The 18,946-nt window shown below is 34.7% G+C and overlaps 1 long non-coding RNA gene across 1 annotated transcript in view; it reads right to left on the reverse strand.

Annotated features, from left to right (window-relative positions):
• LOC130853052 (uncharacterized) overlaps nt 1-18,946 on the reverse strand; it is a 67,931-nt gene that overhangs the window by 12,028 nt on the left and 36,957 nt on the right. Inside the window, exon 2 of the long non-coding RNA XR_009053655.1 lies at nt 1,393-1,471. This is a non-coding gene — a long non-coding RNA (uncharacterized LOC130853052). The remainder of the gene's footprint in view (nt 1-1,392; nt 1,472-18,946) is intronic.

Below are 18,946 nucleotides of genomic sequence, written 5' to 3' on the forward strand. Positions count from 1 at the left end.
GACAGACTAAACTCCCAATTTTATTTTCCCAGCACGTTAAACCAGACAAAATATCTGTTTAAGCTTTTAGCTTCTTAGTTTCAGCTGTCTTCTTAGTTTCTTGGCCTCTCACTCCACAACAGTTTAAAATTGACAAATGCCTTACAATGAATGTCAGCTTAGAAAATCAGACACATCCTCGGTGTTTTCTGTTTCTTGAGGAGCCTGGTCCCTCCAATTCTGCCTAGGCTGGTTATACTTGTACTACATATTATCATGTTTCCTTAGTCCTGTAAGACTGCCAAGAGTTCTGAGTTCTTGCTTTCTGCTTAGTCTCTATGTCCTCAGCCACTTAGCAATAAAAAATATCTCAAGAGGAATGTTTGTGGAAAGCAGGGCTCATCTTCTGTTTTCCTTATATTAGGATATTGCCCTAACAATTGCTGACTGCCCTGGATACTCTCCAATGCCTCCAATCAGTATGGTTTTTCTGTTTGTTTGTTTGATTTTCTGTTTTTAAGTCTGTGCTTTATAACTGTTCTTGGTATACTTGATACAAGCTAGTGACTCACGATTATATGGAGAAATTTAATTTCAGAAAAGTGTTGTTGTTAAGAAATTGTGAAAGGAGATTGTCTGTTATCAAATAGAAAGCCAATAATTTGATAATATTATTTAAAGGCAATTTTGAGTTACAAAAAGATTCAGTAAAGGAATATTAGTTGGAAGAAATGCTCACATTAATAAATATGGAGATATAGATATATAGTTATATCTATACATAATGGTTCTTTGCAGTTTACATATTATTTGGAATATTCTGCTCATGGTAAAATTACATCTTGTTATTGAAAGTACACTTACCACTTTGAGCTTGTTTTGTGCAAGGCAAAAGACAAAATAATCATGATTATAATACTGTACTTATTATCCTCTTCTACTGTGTTCCTTATTGACTCCAAATTTGAAATGATATGAGCATTCTGCAGCTTCATGAGAGTGACCATGTATTTTTGTTGCCTTTGTGTTGAATGGAGTCCAGATGGGGTCAACCTTGTGCCATGCTCTTTGTTCACTTATGTTAATGATTATAAGTAATCGTTCCTTAGGTCAAGTCCACACAGAACCCTTGCCATATAGTCTACATAGAAGGTTCAGGAATATTCATAATATTTTTTTATTTTTATGTTAAATTTTAAAAGGACAACTTTATCACTTCCTTGAGAATGAGGTTAGCATGCTTTTTAGATAGAATCTGTACTATGGCTTACATATCAAAAGCCATATTTGATAATAAAGTCACATTTTAAGCCTTTTCTTTTCTAGCATCTGATATACCAGTTCTTAATATAAATTTAACTCACAAACATTTACTAAGTATCCCAATTCATAGTTGTGAGATATTATGCTTACCTGTGTACTAGGCACTTTTTCCCCAAGAAGGGATATTTTCTTATGTTGCAACAATGAAGATCGGGATGAAATTCTGGATCTGCAGGAAAACATCAGAAGACAAGAATAAAGTAGGAAGTAAAATAAAAAACACCTTCCTTTTCATAATTAGAAAAATTATTATCCTAATCCCTGAGTAAATCTTCCATGCCCATCTCTTACATGCGCCAATATTGTTGCTATGGCGTCCACCTCCAGTGAAGCCAGATAGCCACCAAAAGAGCCACCTGCATGCTAATGATACAACTGGTTGACCACTCAGGCCACATTATAAAGAGGTGGGGCATGTGGATTGTCACAGCAGGTCACGATGGGTGAAGTCTTTGTTAGAGCAGGTCATTCAGAGGATATAACTGCTGGTTGAACCGTGAACTGAACCAAGGCAATCAGAATTTCCTTACCCTCTCCCTGTACTTGAAATGTACATTCAGCCCATTGTTCCCATACTTGGAGCCACTTCAGAGATGCAGCCTTGAGAGAGTAATGTGTTGTTGAGACCATCTGGACTGGATAGTGACTGAACCCTATTAAGTCCTCTAAATATTCTGTCCAATGGGTGCAGAGATCTCATTTTCCAGCTGCCCTAACAAGCCTCATATGTATGTTCCCTTGCTTATTATAACTGCCACCTACCAGAAACAAATTATAGTACCTATATATTGCATTAGTATTTTTTCCTAAGCACCTACAGATAAACTAGAAGGAAGTGAAATGGCTCAGGGTGTCTTTCCCCTTGTGCAGACTTCAGAAAGACTCAATTCCTAATTGTGGCCAGCCATGCTACATATATGTGTGATATAAAAAGTAGTGTTTAAGAATTCAGACTGAACTGGCTTTGAGTTTAGGCACTTAAGTGTAAATTTGACATTTTACACTTAGACTCTCTAAGCCTTAGCTTCTGATCCTGTGAAATGTTCTGTGGTTGCTATGAGAATCATAAAGAACATTATGAACCTAACACAATACCTGCACATGGTCAGTATCAACATGTTGGCTATTATGTTATCATAATTATTATTACACCTGATTTTATCAAAAGGAATAAAAATATGTATTTGGTTCCGTGGAAAAGTAACTCATACCTTTATGGCAGAGCTTGAGCATCTAAATATCTCTAGAGTCCCTGTAAAGCTCTCAAACTCAGCACATCCAACCGGTCCAATATAAACAACCCACATTTATATTGAATAATCAGCATTTCTATGTATGTCTCCACTTAAAAAATTTGTAAGGATATATTAATACTTATAAATTCTTATGGGAGTTTTATTTTTATTTTTATGTCATATAAAAAATAGAATCATACTCTGATATTACACAACTACTTGCCTTCCTCTGTTACCACGAACGACTCTCCAGTTCAATACACATTTGCTGTTGCTATTGTCGAGCACATCACCAACTACTCGATCACCAAAGCTAGAAAACTAAAAAGCTATTATTTATTTGTCTCTTTGTCCCAGCCCAACATTTAATTTGATCATCAGATTTGTACTCCTAGATATTTACCAGATCAAAACTTCTATGTCCTTAACATAGCCACTTGATTTCACTCCCTTAAAATCTATTTTCATAATCATTGCATGATTTCCCTAACTGGACTCCTTCCATTCAGGCATTTGTACCAAATAAAAACACTCAACCATATTCTTATTAAACTGCATCTCTGACTGTATTACCTCTTTATCTAAATGTTTTCAAATCCTCTCCTGAGAACATAAAGTCCAGGCCTTGCATAATTCAATTCCTATTTTTTTCTCCAACTTATCGACCATACTTCCTATGTTAAACTTTATCCCCAAGCAAACTATGCTGCTTTTAAATTTTCCTACGTATACCCTGCCCTTCTATCTCTTCAGGTTATCCACCTCACATGGAGTTCCCATTGCCTTAATTCATCATTGGAAAACTCAATTGTAGCAACATTCAGTTGAAGAAACACCACCAGCACTCATCCCAGCCCCCTCGGTATGGCCGAGGTGACATTCTTATGAGGCTTGTGACACCCTCTGTATAATTTTCTCATTTTTCATGTCACATAAAATTGCAATTTTCCATTCATAGGTTTAATTAAGCATATTTGGAAGTCAAGAAAATTTTCTCTTTTTCATTATATTTATTGTACATTCCTAGTACATACATGGGTGGTAAGCATATTTTAAATCAAAAATTTTAGTAAAAAGTGAATTTCAGAGGTCAAAGGAACATAAGCTGATTACTTTTGAGGACTTAGGAACTGAGGAAAAGAATGAGAGAGACTGAAAATGTCAATGTTTCTATTTTTTGGTAATTAAAGTATGATATTGCCATAATCTGAGTTGAGGAATATAGAAGGAAGATCAAAGCATGGTAATAGTATGAAAAAATTCAGTTTAATAAGAGATATCTACACTAAACTCAAATGCGGATGTGCAATAAGAAGTGAAATATGTCAGAAAGAGAAGAACAAATATCATATATTAACCCATATCTGTGGAATCTAGAAAAATGGTACAGATAAATCGGTTTGCAAGGCAGAATTACAGACACAGATGTAGAGAACAAACGTATGGACATCAAGGTGGGGTGGGGTGGGATGAATTGGGAGATTGGGACTAATGTATATACACTAATGTGTATAAAATAGATAACTAATGAGAACCTGCTATATAGCACAGGGAACTCCACTTCAGTGTACAGTAGAAACTAACACAACATTGTAAAACATGTATACCCCAATTTAAAAAAAAGAAGTGAGATATAGAAACCTAAACATCAAAGAAAATAGAGAGGAAGATGGTCTAGAGATAGAGCTGTAGGACTTTTCACTGTGAAATTGAGATCAGAAGCCTCCTAGGAAGATTTTGTGGGATGAGAAGAAGGCCTTCCACAATGCAATCCTATCTGTTTTTCCAGATAAAAACACCATCATTTAAGGGATGTATAAGCAATGGAGAAGTTTAAATAAGAACTCAATATAAAAAACCCAAAAGTAGGAATTAAATGACTCAGTAAAGGTCACAAATCAATAGCTTAAAGTAGTCAAAACTCACAACACAAAAGAGGAAAGTGAGCCTCATGAAAAATCTTTTGGTAATATAGTGTCAATGTATTTTGTTCTTAGTTCTGCATGTGACACTGTGTCTTCAGTGTCAGAAAGACGCAAAGGATTGGGTTGCTGAAAACAGAATACCTTATATCAAGGAGACAGCAACTTTTTAGCACTATTTGATGATTTCCACACAGAGACATGGAATCTTTCTTGTCCAATATTCCCTCTTTTCAAGAGAAGCTTGCAATCCAAATTCTGTTCCCTATTTTAGCACATTAAACAGTGCACGAAACAAAGGACATTCCCAGGTTCAGTTCCGGCTGGTGATCACCATTTTGGAACCTCTGTAACACTTGGATAAAGTTTATGTTTAAGAGAGTATAGAAATATCTGATTTAAATAAATGAAGTTCCAAACATAGTCAATGATTTTCTTCATACATGTGCAAAACACCGAAATTTATGTAACAGCAATACAGCTGCAAAATGGTCAGATTGAATTTCAGAAAACATGTTCTTTCATCCTGATTATATTACTTAGTAAATACATGGGAACATCATATACTCATCACTCTTTTATGAGAATAAAATGAGAAAAAGAAAATGCTTGGGAAGTCATAAAATACTTAAATTCATAGCATCATAATTAAATTGTATTAATAATAATGATTACTTTTTAATAAATAACTTCAGTGTGTTTTTTGTAATTCATATCTATATATGTACATATATAGAGATATACATTATATATACTATATATTATATATATTTAATTTACTTAAAATATGAATATATATTTAATATATTTATATATATTTGGTATATTTAATGTATATTAACACGAACTCTCTCTATATATATATACACACACACACACATATATAGTAAATATGCAGGATATACAGAAGTGTACTCTAAAAATTCATCTCCTCCCCCCTCCTCACATATAAACAGCAGTCCAATATAATGCTTCTCAGTCCACATCACCACCTAATGAAGATAGACAATATGTGGGGGAGAATTATTTTGCCCCAAACTTACTGCAAACTTATTTTAAAAGGGTATTTCTATGTATTATTTTTTGCTTAATTGTTAGTGAGGAAGACACTGCATGTATTAATCACTTGAAATGAAAACTCCCTCAAAACAAGTGTAAACAATTTCATAACCATGACAGGTAATTTATATTAAGTTCTTTTCAAGACATAATTATTTATATTAATACACTTAATTCTGAATAGATCACATATTCCATTAATCAGTTAGAGAAATAAAGATGATCACATTTGATAATTTCTTGTAGAAGGATGAAACCTACCAACCAAAATCCCCCAACCATAAAAGAATGATTTCTGTATGACCTCAACGTCATGTTAGTAAGCTAGAACTAGATGAGAAATATTCTCAAGCTTCCAAAGAATTAAAAAGAAAAAAAAAACTTCAAAGAGAAAATGTAATCATCTGAAAAAGTGTGATAAAGTATGCTCATTGGAATTGAAATGGTGCTTGGTTAAAAAGTTTAAGAAAGTAAATTAAAATGCCAAGCACAACGGGTAACTTTAGCAATAAAGAATATGTTTCACTCTCACTCACACTATAAAAGGAAAAGAGTTCAGTCCAATTAAATATTCATGAAACAAAAGATCAAGGCTTTAAGTCTTAGATCAAGTTCAAGACTGGGCATGAACTAATGATCCAATAGTTTATATGAATATTAAATATTTATTAGAGAAATTACTCAGAACCACTCTTTGGAATGGATTCTATTTTACTTTGACTGAGTTAATTTTACCAATTCTGGGTAAGAAACTGATTGACATAACATAATTATGTCCAAGACCATATATTTAGGATTAGTCAATTGATGTGTTGCCCTAAGTTTCAGTAGTGATAGATGTACTGAGTAATTGTTTTTATCATCTTGTCATTATAGTTGTTCTTCCCACAAATCTTTTACTCTCTCACACATATGAAAATTAAGTATGAGTTGATAAGCTCTAAAGATACATACACAAATTTGGTTACTATAACTTCCCCCCAAACTTGCTGCAAAATTAGTTTAAAGGGATATTTCTGTGTGTTATTTTTAGCCTTAGTTTTAGTGCGGAAGACACTGCGTGTATTAATCATTTGAAATGAAAACTCCCTCCTGAAACCTCCCTAGAAACAGGTGTAAGCAATTTCCTTTCAAAAGATTGATGGAATAGAAATACACCCAAGGAAGCTTTGACCAATTTGACATTCTCCTTTTAAAGATCCAAGAAAAAGTAAGGTTAATCCAGCCACAGGCAGAATGCCTCCTCTGAGTGTGTATAAACCGGTGAAATGTGCAGGAGGTCTGAAAAGCCAGCTGAGAGGTCCAGCGAAAATAATCATCCGCTCTTCACGCCGAGAGGCAACAATCGCTGCAGGTAAGATAAAGTTCCAGACTTTAAATCCATCCTCAGCACAAACGGCCTGAGGCCATAGTTCCCCCGAGATGGTGCCTTGTCCATCACTACAATCAGTTCAACCAAAGCGTTTTATCCATTTATTTATTTTCAAGTTATCAGCGACGTTTTAGAAAGCAAAGGCAGAAAAGCTTCTTCTAAAAAGCCTAAGGGATCTGTTATTCCTTTTGAGCAAAACAACCTGCAGACATTTTTGCAAAACTACTAATAAAAAAAAGCTGTGAGCACCAGTATATTGGCTGAACCAAAACAAAGCACTTTCCACCATGTGCTAGTGTAAGTACCAGTGAAGGATGTTGAAATATGAAATTTAGAAGGGGAAAAAAAGCTAACGGTGGTGGAAAGGCTAGAAAGAGTACATTAACTTACTATTTCACGAACTCATTCTCACTTGTCCAGACTCTACTTATCTTGATATCAGGAACTTTTACATAATAACAAAATTGTATTTGAAATTAGACCGTTCGCTATCACTAAAACACCCAAAGAAAGAAGTCACTGGGATAAGAATTCATATATCCTCCTCAAAGATATCGTGTATCCTATTTTAACATCTGCATTGGTTTCTGTTTTATACTAGGAGTATCTAGAGTCCGTGAGTGTACAACTACTGAGCTCACGTGCTGCAGCTACTAAAACCTGCATGCCTAGAGCCTGTGTTCCACAATAAGAGAAGCCACCACAGTGAGAATTGTACTACAACAAAGTGTATCCCCCACTTGTGGCAATTAGCGAAAGCCCATGCGCAGCAATGAAGATCCAACGCAGCCAAAAAACAATAAATAAATAAAGTTCTCTTTAAAAACAAAATAAGTCTGTAGAGTGCATGGGTATTGATTGCTCTTTTCTGTGCACAGGGGATTTCACAGTCATTGTCGTAGTGGATATTCAATAAATACTTGTTGAATGTTTTAATGAAGAAGAACCTTTGAGATCAAAGGGTCTTAACTTTGAGTCAATAGAGAATATTTAGCAGATCCATTAACCTTTAAATTTGTACACAAAATGCTTGTGTTAATGTACGAAAGTCCATTTTATTTCTGTGGAGAAAATCCATATATTTCATCATATTTCCAAAGGGCACTGTAAATTATTAAAAAGGACATCTCATAAATTATTGTTTCTTTTCTCTAAAAAATATATTAAGATGATCTTTCAAGTCAGTGTGGTATAATAGAAGGTCTAGTTCTTTCCAAAACCCTTCAAAATACCTCATACTTTACAGTGATTTGTAAGAAACATTTATGCTAAGTTAAAAAAGAAGACAAAAGTGTTGATTAGGATCATTTGTTTTCAACATTGTAATGAGGTTTTATTCAATGCAGTAATAAATTACATAGTAATAAAAGGTGTAAAGGTTGAAAAGAATCATAAAGAAGAGTGTTATTATGTATACATGATTTGATCACTTATATAACAAACATGGAATAATGTGTAGACAATAACTAGTGTAAAAGAGTTCAACAAAATTGCCAGGTAGCAAGATCAATAATTTAAAACAATTGGAGTTTCAATACATTAGGGGGAAAAAGTAAAGAACACATAATTTAGAAGATTTATTTAATAAGTAGATTAAATTATAAAAACCTTGGAATATAGCATTGAATGTACATTTTATAAAAATGTATAACCACATTAAAGGATAAAAATATTAAATAAGTAAAATTTTTGTAAAATAAGTAGTAAATAAGTGGGAAGACAGAACATTCATGTAGTTTCATTTAACAAGGCACAAAACCACAAATTCTAAAAGAACATAATAATAAAATTGATTATATTGAAATTAATTATTCATTTAACAAATGACCCTTAAAAGACAGTCTACTTAGAAGAAACAGATATTTTCAGTGTATGTAATTGGTAAAGATATGTTATCTAGAATATGTTTGAAATGTTTACAAATCAATAATTTTAAAAACTCAAACTCAGTATATGGTAGTATTGGGAACAGGCCTATAAGTCAAACTAGAAAGAGTTATCATTACCACCGGCATCACCATTACTATGGTTATTTAACCTGGACTTGATGAAACAATCTCCTCTTCTAGTTTCTTCATTTTCTACATCAAGTTGTAATAGTCCTGAGAGGTCTCACCCAAAATTGCAAAGATCACCAAAACTACTTTTCCTTTTATCTCAAATCCATATCTCAATCTGTTATCACAATACTTAATCCATTGACTGCAATTATTATATAAATAAAAGCTTGCCTATACAGCACAGTAATTAAGATTCAACCACATAGTAAGGAAGGGGAAAAACATACTCATAAATTGAGAAGGAAGTCAGTCTAAAAAGAGTTAGCTCAGCATAAGAGTAGCAGAGTATGCCATGGCCAGTCATTACAGCAATTGTAAAGCAAACTACAAACTAAAACAATCTGTGACAAACATTTTTGTCAACATTTTAATCACATCTTATCAGTTAATTTTGTGGTTGATATCCATAAATAACAGTGATTTAAAAATTAAGTAGGTATTCTAATCATATTTTTAGCAATAAGATTAATGACATATTACACTATAAATGTTACTGTTACATGTTTACATTGCTATATATCTTCAATACTTGGAAGTTATAAAGTATAAACGTTATATAGAAAGCCTCTGGGAGGGTGGTGAGGTGAGGGGGAAGTGGGTGAAGGTAGTCAAAAGGTACAATCATACGATAAATAAGTACTAAGGATGCAATGTACAACATGATAAATATAATTAACACTCCTATATGTTATATGTGAAAGTTGTTAAGAGAGTAAATCCCAAGTTCTCTCACAATATTTTTTTCTTTTTCTTTTATTTTGCGTCTATATGAGATAATGGATATTCATTAAACTTATTGTGGTAATCATTCCATGACATTGTAAGTCAAATCCTTATGCTGCACATCTTAAACTTATACAGTGCAGTATGTCAATTATATCTCAATAAAACTGGAACAAAAAACATTTTTAATAAATACATAAATATTATATAGAAAAAATGCATTTTCATTTAGATTTTATGATTCCAATTCAAAATGTTTTACAAGGTATTGTTTCTGTCAGTTAAGGGCTTTTTTAGGCTATTATAATGTCTATAAAGCAAAAATTGTTACATATTTTTATTTGAATACTTTATCTTCTTTATGCCTGGTAATGATTTTTGCTTTTAATGTATTTTGTGTCATATTAACATAGTCATGCCAGACAGAATTGTATTATTCTTCAACTTCTCGTTTTCAATTCTCTGATTTCTAATATTTTGGATGTGACCATTTAAATAGTATATAATTGGAATTTGTGGGGTTTTGCAGCCTTTTTCTTCTTAACTTTCATTTGGAACATTTATTTCATTCACATTTAATTTAATTACTGATATATATAGGTCTATATTTACCATCTTATTTCACACTTTCAATTTAGTTCTTCTGTTTTCTTTTTTTTCTTTTCTCCGTTATTGCCTTTTGGTTGTTGTTGTTTTCATTTACTTGAGTGAAAATTTCTTCTCACATTCTATTCTTTTCCCCTTTACTCTGTTGGACTGTATGGTTTCTATTCTATTCTTTTAAGGTTAGTCTAGAAATTGCAACACATATTTATAATTTCTCAATATTGAAAGCTAATCAATACACTTATTCTCCTCTTTGATCATGCAAGGACTTCATTTAATACTTTTCCTCACATGTTGTTGTTTGTTTTAATTCTATTTCTTTCCTTTTAATCTCAAATAACATTACTTTTTTAAAGATTAAAGATCATTTAGATTTATGACATAGGTACCACTTGTTTTATTGTTTGTAACTTCTCACAATCCCCAATGTTTCCCTTGGAATCTCTTCTGCCTGAAATACAACTTTGAGATTTGCCTTTAATGAGGATCTGTTGGTGGGGACATTTTTTTCTGATTTGGTTCTTCTAAGATATCATTTCTTTACCCTATTTCTAGACATTTATTTTCACTTAGTATAGAATCCTAGGCACTTATTTAACATGTTGAAGATATCACTGTTCTTTGGCTTCTACTGTTGAAAATCCTGATACCAAGAAGCTCTCAGACTAATTGCTCCTCCTAGAATCTCTGGGTTAGTGCATTTTTTATTTCCCAAAATATTCCAAACATTATTTATTCCAATATTATTTATTTTCTGCTTTTCTGTCTCCTATCCTTCTAGAACTCCAGTTGGACATGCATTGGGCATTCTTATGTCAATACTCCATGACTTATCTCTATGATTTCCTTCTTATTACCTCTGTTTTACATTCTATATAATTTTCTTCTTTTCAGTCTAGTAGTTAGCTAATTTTCCTATGGCTTCATCGAATTATATGCTAAATATATGCATTAAGCCATTCAATTTTGTTTCCAATTATTTTATCTTTTATTTCTTAGATATTCTTTTTGTTTTTGCAAATCTGTTTGGTCCACTTTTGCAGTTTCCTGCACTTTAAAAGATCTTTCCAAGCTTGTCTCTTTTAAGCATGTTAAATATTATAATTTAATAATATGTGATGGATGGCTCCAATATTTGAGGTCATTGCAGGTCATTTCCACTTTCTAGTGTTTTATTTTATTTTTTTTAATTCTTGCTCATAGTCAGCTGTTCTTTTTCCTTGGCCAGTTATTTCTGGGAATTCTTTGAGTTATGTCTAGAATCAGTGGGCCTCTTTCCAGACAGCATTAACATTGGCTTCTGCAAGGCACCTTGGGACACTCCCACTTTATTTATTTTTTAAATATATTTATTTATTTATTTATTTATTTATTTATTTATTTATTTATTTATTTATTTTATTGGCTGTGTTGGGTCTTTTTTGCTGTGCACGGGCTTCTTTTTAGTTGCGGTGAGTGGAGGCTACTCTTCATTGTGGTGTGCAGGCTCCTCATTGCTGTGGCTTCTTTTGTTGCAGAGCACAGGCTCTAGGCATGTGGGCTTCAGTAGTTGCAGCACATGGGCTCAACAGTTGTGACTCATGGGCTCTAAAGCACAGGCTCAATAGTTGTGGCACATGGGCTTAGTTGCTCTGCAGCATGTGGGATCTTCCTGGAGCAGGAATCAAACCTGTGTTCCCTGCATTGGTGGGCAGATTATCAACCACTGCACCATCTAGGAAGTCCGGGACACTCCCACTTTAAATGAAAGTCACATCCCAAGGTATTTTGGGCAGGCTGGATGATGTGATTTGTCCTGTAATTCATCATTGGCAAGCTTGTGGTTACAGTGTCCTACAAGATTTTGTCCCTTATTGTCTGTTCAGTGAAAAGGCAACTTTCCTTGTAGCGCTTGGAAATGTTGGGAGGATGGTTACTTTCCTCCTGCTTCACGCATAATAAAAAGCTATAGTTCTTCTAGCTCTACCCTGCTACCAAAGAATTCCTTCCTCCAGCAGGCCCAGACCAGTTTTACCTCCTCACTCTTTTCTCTTTTCTCTTTTCCTGATTATAGACTAAAAACTTAAACTCAGATTCTCCATGTTTGGCAAAAGCTGGTGGGGTAAAAATAATTCCTTTGCTTAGCACAATATTCTGGGTTCCCACTTTCATTAAAATTTTGTCTGATAATGCTTTGGATGCCTGTAAGCTTCTCAATATTTTTAACATAATTGAAAGATGTATAGATATTCATAAATTTAAACATTTCAGCAGAAAGTTATCCAATCCCTAAATAACATCAATGACTACAGCTGCTAGGTCAGTTTGCCACAGTTCCATAGAATGAATTGGGAAGGAGACAACAAACCCAAATGGATTTAGACAGTTTATTGTTTATACCATAGCCAGCAATACCAACTTCATGTCCACACTGGTACCCGTTGCCTTCCTCCCAAGTCCTGTGGGGTAATACAGGGGCAGGCCAACATGAGCATCACATACATAAGGGGTAGGTTTAGTCATATAAGGGTTAGGTTTTTGTCATAGCTAAGGAACCTCAAAATTAGGAAGCCCTTAATCTTTAAAAAATTTTAAAAACTGCCCAACATTTGACCACAGAGAATCATTATCTTTAAATTTGTGGTCAGAAAACAAAAATTTGCATCCAACCAAGAGAAAGATGCATCTCTAGCTTCCAAAGATGTCTGCATTTCAAACATAATTGACAAAGCCTGTCAGTTCCCTTGGTTCAGAAGACATGCAGATTAAACAGAATTATCTCAGATAAGAAGTCCCAATTCCAGCCAGCCATATTAATAACAGAAAGCATCTTTCTAAAATGTAATGTTGGCTATGTGCAAAAGAAACTATGTAATAATATATTTTAAGACAAAATAAAATAAGAAACATTATGCATCCCCTTTCAGCCCACAGTTATGAAAGAAAAAAAGGTTTTTGATAGAAAAGAGCAATCTTATTGAATTCAGCAAGAATCATTTCAGTTGTTCATAAAGTTAAAAATCATTTATTGAGTCCCTACATTGTGCTAGATTTAGGTGATAAAACACTTAGAAAAGGACATATTATCAAATTATCAAATAAAATAAATATAAATGAGCACTTAATTATAACAAAAGGGAGGAACATGGTTATTTGAAGTAACTTTTGAGAAGAAGTCACTTATTTTCTACTTGGCCTACAGCTCTTAACAGAAACATCACTTCCCCAGAACAGTCTTCCTTGATAACCTCTTCACCATCCCAGTCTAGGTCAGGTTCTATTCATTTTTTTTAATGTACTTTCAAAGAATCATGTCCCTTCCTTTTGTTGTAAGTAAGTTCTCATTTATAGTTACTTAAAAATAAATAAATAAATGGCTTCAAATTCTTTACTTATTTTTCTGGAAATATACAACTTATCACTACATTTTTAAATGCAAGTTTCACACTGGGAATTATGACTGTTCTATTAACATAACCTCACTTTTTGGAAGTTAATATTTTGATAATTTAGAGCACTGTCCCATGACACTTTCATCCTGGGCTTTTCATACTCAGTAATCTTTCCAACTATTCTCCCTGAATCATTTTCACACACGTGGTGAGATCTATCCTCTTCAGAACAATGGGATAACATCCACACTTAAGATTTGATGTTATGATCTGTTCTACAAGGCTGAATCTTATTTTATTTGTTCTAATTAAATTAATAATTTCATAATAAAAAGAATCAGTACATTATGCTGATTTAATGGATAAAATAACTTATTATGGTTTACATTTTAAAAACAAAGTGAAGTAATAATCAAATATGAAAGACAAGTGCCATCCAGTACCTAAAAGGAAAAATTAAAAATATCACAGAGTTTGAAAAATTTTTAGGTATGCCTTGAGAGCAAATCTTGTGGGTGTATATGTGTGTGTTCCAAAACAAACAGATGTTCTTTGAGAACTGTATTTTTCTTTTATTTTTATGTTTTTTTAGAAAAACCTACTTTGCTAACTGAAGCAAGTTAAGCCAAAGAATAACCTCAAAATCTTAAAAATATATAGTTCAAATCATTTAAAGATTTCTGCTGGAAGGCTTTTTTCATCATTAAATGTACTCAAAAATAATTCACACAGTGATAATTAAACACATTTGTGTATTTTTTAAATGTTCTAAACTTTTAATCATTACCTATTTAAACCCTTATGAAGCATGTATGCCTGATATCTCTATGATTTGGAAATACTGATTTTGGGGGTCTCTATATGGACAATTTGAGTCTAAAAGAATAAGATAATCATTTAAACTGCTGTACTGGAGTGATGGCTCTGTCCAAGATTTTCCTCTTTCTCTACCCAATAAAAATCTGGGTGCACTATATAATTTTTAGTGTCCTAAGGACTGTGACATGTCATGAATCAGTGGAGTTGCTTGACAGATCTTATGAATATCACCCTGCAACTGTTCTCCAGGCTGTATTTTCTCCTTTATATTCCAAAGAGGAACAGAGAACCAGAGAGCAGCCGTGCTACACATTCATTCTTGTTAACCTAATGCCAAAACAAGTAGGCAGTTAAATTAATAGCTATGCAGAGGGATGAAGTGTGAGTGGAAGAATCCATCTCTGTCTCATAATTTAATGTCATATAGAAAGGGCATTCTTATGTTTGCCTCTCCTTATCACACTTCAACCAGATTTTTATTTATATTCACATTGGTACTTTGCTGTGTACTTATAAGGCTTAGAGTGGCTTTCAAAAATACAAGTAGCACACAATACCAAATGAATTTAAAATAGTTTAAAATTTGAGGCAAAGAAATATATGGTGTTGAAGTAGGATGGGAAAGTTTTCTATGACATTTCAAAGAGAAGACTGTATTATACACTAAATAATATTAACAACTTAAAATAAGTGCAACAATGACCTTCATATAGAAGTTTCTTCTAGTATCTCTCAGTATAAGATAATGACAGCAAACAATTCAATATCAGGCAATTGGTTGAGAAACCAGTATGATCTAGATACACACAACTCTCAGAGGCTCCTGACGGGTACTTAGAATGTCTGGAGAAGTGGGTGGATCACTTATACTTAAGCAAATAAAGTTGTTTTCAAAGTGAATTTTGTAGCCTTTGAGCAGCTCTCAGGTCCAGATTTTACTCCCTGGAGCATCTGAAATACAACTACGTTTCCTATTATGTACACTGTCATGTACATTAAGGATCTGAGAGGATAGAAAGTTTCTTGGGGAAAGTAAGAAATTTAAGGTGTACCCTACTTCCAGAGTACCCTCAGGAAACAGTTTCAAGACAGAATTTATGTATGTATGTATGTATATATGTATGTATGTATTTATACGGAATTTATGTATTTGACTTTATTATTCTATGCAGTAAATTATCTTGAACTTTGTACTTATCTATAATTTATGTAAATAAATGGAATTAACAAATAATGTAAGATAAACATTTTCAGGATAGTGTCATGCTTGGGTGAATTTCCAAATATTGAAACTATAATTGGAGACTGCTAATGATTTAGGCTATATTTTACTATTAAATATATGTTAAGAATATCAATAAAAAATGTGAGGAGTTAAGATGGTGGTGGAGTAGAAGGAATGAAGTTCATCTCTCTCCATGGATGCATCAGGAATGCACCTACAGATGTAACAATTCTCATAGAAAACTGGCTGAACACTAGCAGAAGACCTTGGACACCAGAAAAGACTCTAGAGATCCCTGCATAACTGAGTAGGATGAAAAAAATAAGGGAGAAGGAAGAGAAGAGGAAACAGAATGAGACCTGCACCCCAGGGTGGAGGAGCTGAGGCAGAGGAGAGATTCCTGAATTTGGGGAAACCCCCATCTGACAGGAAAACACCCTCTCCACTGGGGAATTTGACTGAGCCAGAAGGGAGGCATATGGGGCTATCAGAAGAGGGTGAAGCAGCCAACCTGTGGCAGATGGGACAGAGTGAGACATATACAGATGATCCGTACCACAGCCCCATGTGCCCTGGACTGAGATGTGTGTTCACAGGTGTGCAAGGGGGCTGGGAGCTGGAGCGTGGGGACTGGAGAACAGGGCCAGGGTGAGAACCACTGTTGGCTGTGGGGAGATGGACTGAGGGGATGGGAGGGAAGAAATCCACAGCAGGGAATACCTACTGGGAAAGACGGAGCTGCCATGGAAGCAGGATGCTACTGCTGAGTCACATGTAGTGGGAGGAGCCACTGTCGTGGCCTCTCTCTCAGTGCCTCCCAATGAACAATAAAGGAAGCCCTCTCCAGGGATGGCTTTTGCATGCAAGTTGCAGAGTAATACAAAAAGCCCCCTGAGGGCTGGCCTTCATGTGCCTTATGCCAGACACCAGAAAAGGCCCTCACGAGGGCCGAATCTCTTATACCCAGGGATGCCAGCTTGCCTGAACATTTGGCACCACTGCCAGGGCTCCTGTGTTCCAAGCAGGTGCTACTGCTGAGTCACACATAGGGAAAGGAGCCACTATTGTAGCCGCTCTCTCCCCACACACCGGTGCCTGCAGATGAAATAAGGGAAGCCTTCTCCAGGGCTGGCTATCACACACCAGTCGCCAAGTAATACAAAAAGCCTCCTGAGGGCTGGCCTTCATGTGCCTTATGCTGGGCACTAGCAAAGGCCCTCACTAGGGCCATAGCTCTTACACCCGCGGCTACCCGCTTTCCTGCACATTTGACGCTGCCAGGGCTCCCACAATCCAAGAAGTCATACCACCTATGCACCCTGTCCTCACTGAGGCAGACCCAAGAGCTCCAAGGCAGCATCCGGCTCAGATTCCTGTGGGTGGATCATACACAGATATGGGGATGAAACCTAAGCTGAATGCCAGGGACGGGGGATTAAGGAACAGGATCAAAAGTCTTTCAATCAGCTATACAAGCTGCAGATTAGATCCCTGCAAAAAGCTAGGTAGACCCTGTGTCTTTGGATTATCTGAGAAGACAATGAGGGTTTCCACAAATGAAAAAGGACTAGCTCTGGCAGCTGTGGACTTTGAGAGCAAGCATACACAAGAATTGGGCCAGATCAGAGCCCAAGTGGAACCCACAAGGCCCACAGGAGGTCCAGAGTCCAACCCAGAAGCATAGGAGGGCCTCTTGGGGAGGTGGAGGTTGCCTGTGCCTCAAGGCATATACAAGGACACTTACAGTTGAGACCCCCAAGGAAACATAATTATTATTGTTAATTCTATTGTTTTGACTCATTCTGTCATTGGTTCTGGCTATTTTTATTTTTTGTCTGTTGTCATTGTTTTAGTGTTTTGTTTTTTTTTAATTTAGTCCTATAGGATCTTTGCATTTTATTTTTTATTTTTATTTCTAGTTTGCTTTTCTGTTATGCTGTGTTCTTTTCCCTTATCTTTTTTCTTCTTTTTATTTAACATATTTTTAATTTTTTAAAATGTTTTTATATTTCCATATCTACTTTGCTTTTCTGTTCTGTGTTTTATCCCTTTTTATTTTATTTTATTTTGTCTTATTTTATTTTTAATCATTTTTATTGGTTTGTTCTGTTTCTTTGCCTTATTCTTCAGTTGACACACTGCTTTGGTTTTTGTTTTTAGGTTTTGTGTTTTTCTTAGTTTTAATTCTAATTGTTTGATTTTACTTTGGGGTTCTTCAGTTTATCTGGTTATTCTCTTGTTCTTTGTTATATTTGATCCTGTTTTTGTTTCTTTTACATGAGTGTGTGTTTCCTTGTTTCTAATTTTGTTTGATTATGTTTTCACCATTTCTCTGGGGTTTTGTTTGTCTTTTTTTTCCTTTTTTACTTTCTTCTTTTTCTTTTCATTTCCTTTTTTATGATTTTATATTTCCATTTCTACATTGCACTTCTGCTGTTCTGTCTTCTTTACCCTTTCTCTTTTTCTCTAAAATCACTTTTATCGGTGTGTTTTGTTTCCTTGCTTCAGTCTTTAGTTGGCACTCTGCTTTGGTTTTGTTTTATTGGTTTTGTGTTTTTATTGGTTTTCTTATTAATTGTCTGATTTCCTTCTGAGGTTCTTTTGTCTGGTTGTTCTACGGGTTTATGTTTTATTTAGTCCTGCTTTTGTTTCTTTTGTGCATGTACATGTTTCCTTGTTTCAGTTTTTATTTTTTTGATTTAATTTTTTACCATTAGTCAGGGGCTTGGTTAGTCTTTTTTTCTTAATCCCCTTTATTGCCAGGAAAAGCAATGTACAGGGTTTTGATTCCTTGAGAAGAAGTCAGGCCTGAGGCTCTGGGGTGAGAGCACCAAGTCCAGGATGCTGGACCATTAAAGAATTCCCAGCCACAGGGAAGATTAATCACTGAGAGCTCTCATGGAGGCCTCTATCAAAGTCCAAGCCCCAGCTCTCCCAATTGCCAGCAGCTCCCAGCTGGATGCCTCACACCAAACAAAGGAGGCAAGAATATACAATGGAGAAAAGACAACCTCTTCAGTAAGTGGTGATGGGAAAATTGGACAGCTACATGTAAAAGAATGAAATTAGAACACTTCCTTACACCATACACAAAAATAACCTCACAATGGGCAAAGACCTAAATGTAAGGCCAGACACTATAAAACCCTTAGAGGAAAACATGGGCAGAACACTCTATGACATAAATGACAGCAAGATCCTTTTTAACCACCTCCTAGAGTAATGCAAATAAAAAATAAACAAATGGGACCT

The sequence above is a fragment of the Hippopotamus amphibius genome, chromosome 5 (assembly GCF_030028045.1).
Source record: "Hippopotamus amphibius kiboko isolate mHipAmp2 chromosome 5, mHipAmp2.hap2, whole genome shotgun sequence".
NCBI classification, from domain to species: Eukaryota; Metazoa; Chordata; class Mammalia; order Artiodactyla; family Hippopotamidae; genus Hippopotamus; species Hippopotamus amphibius.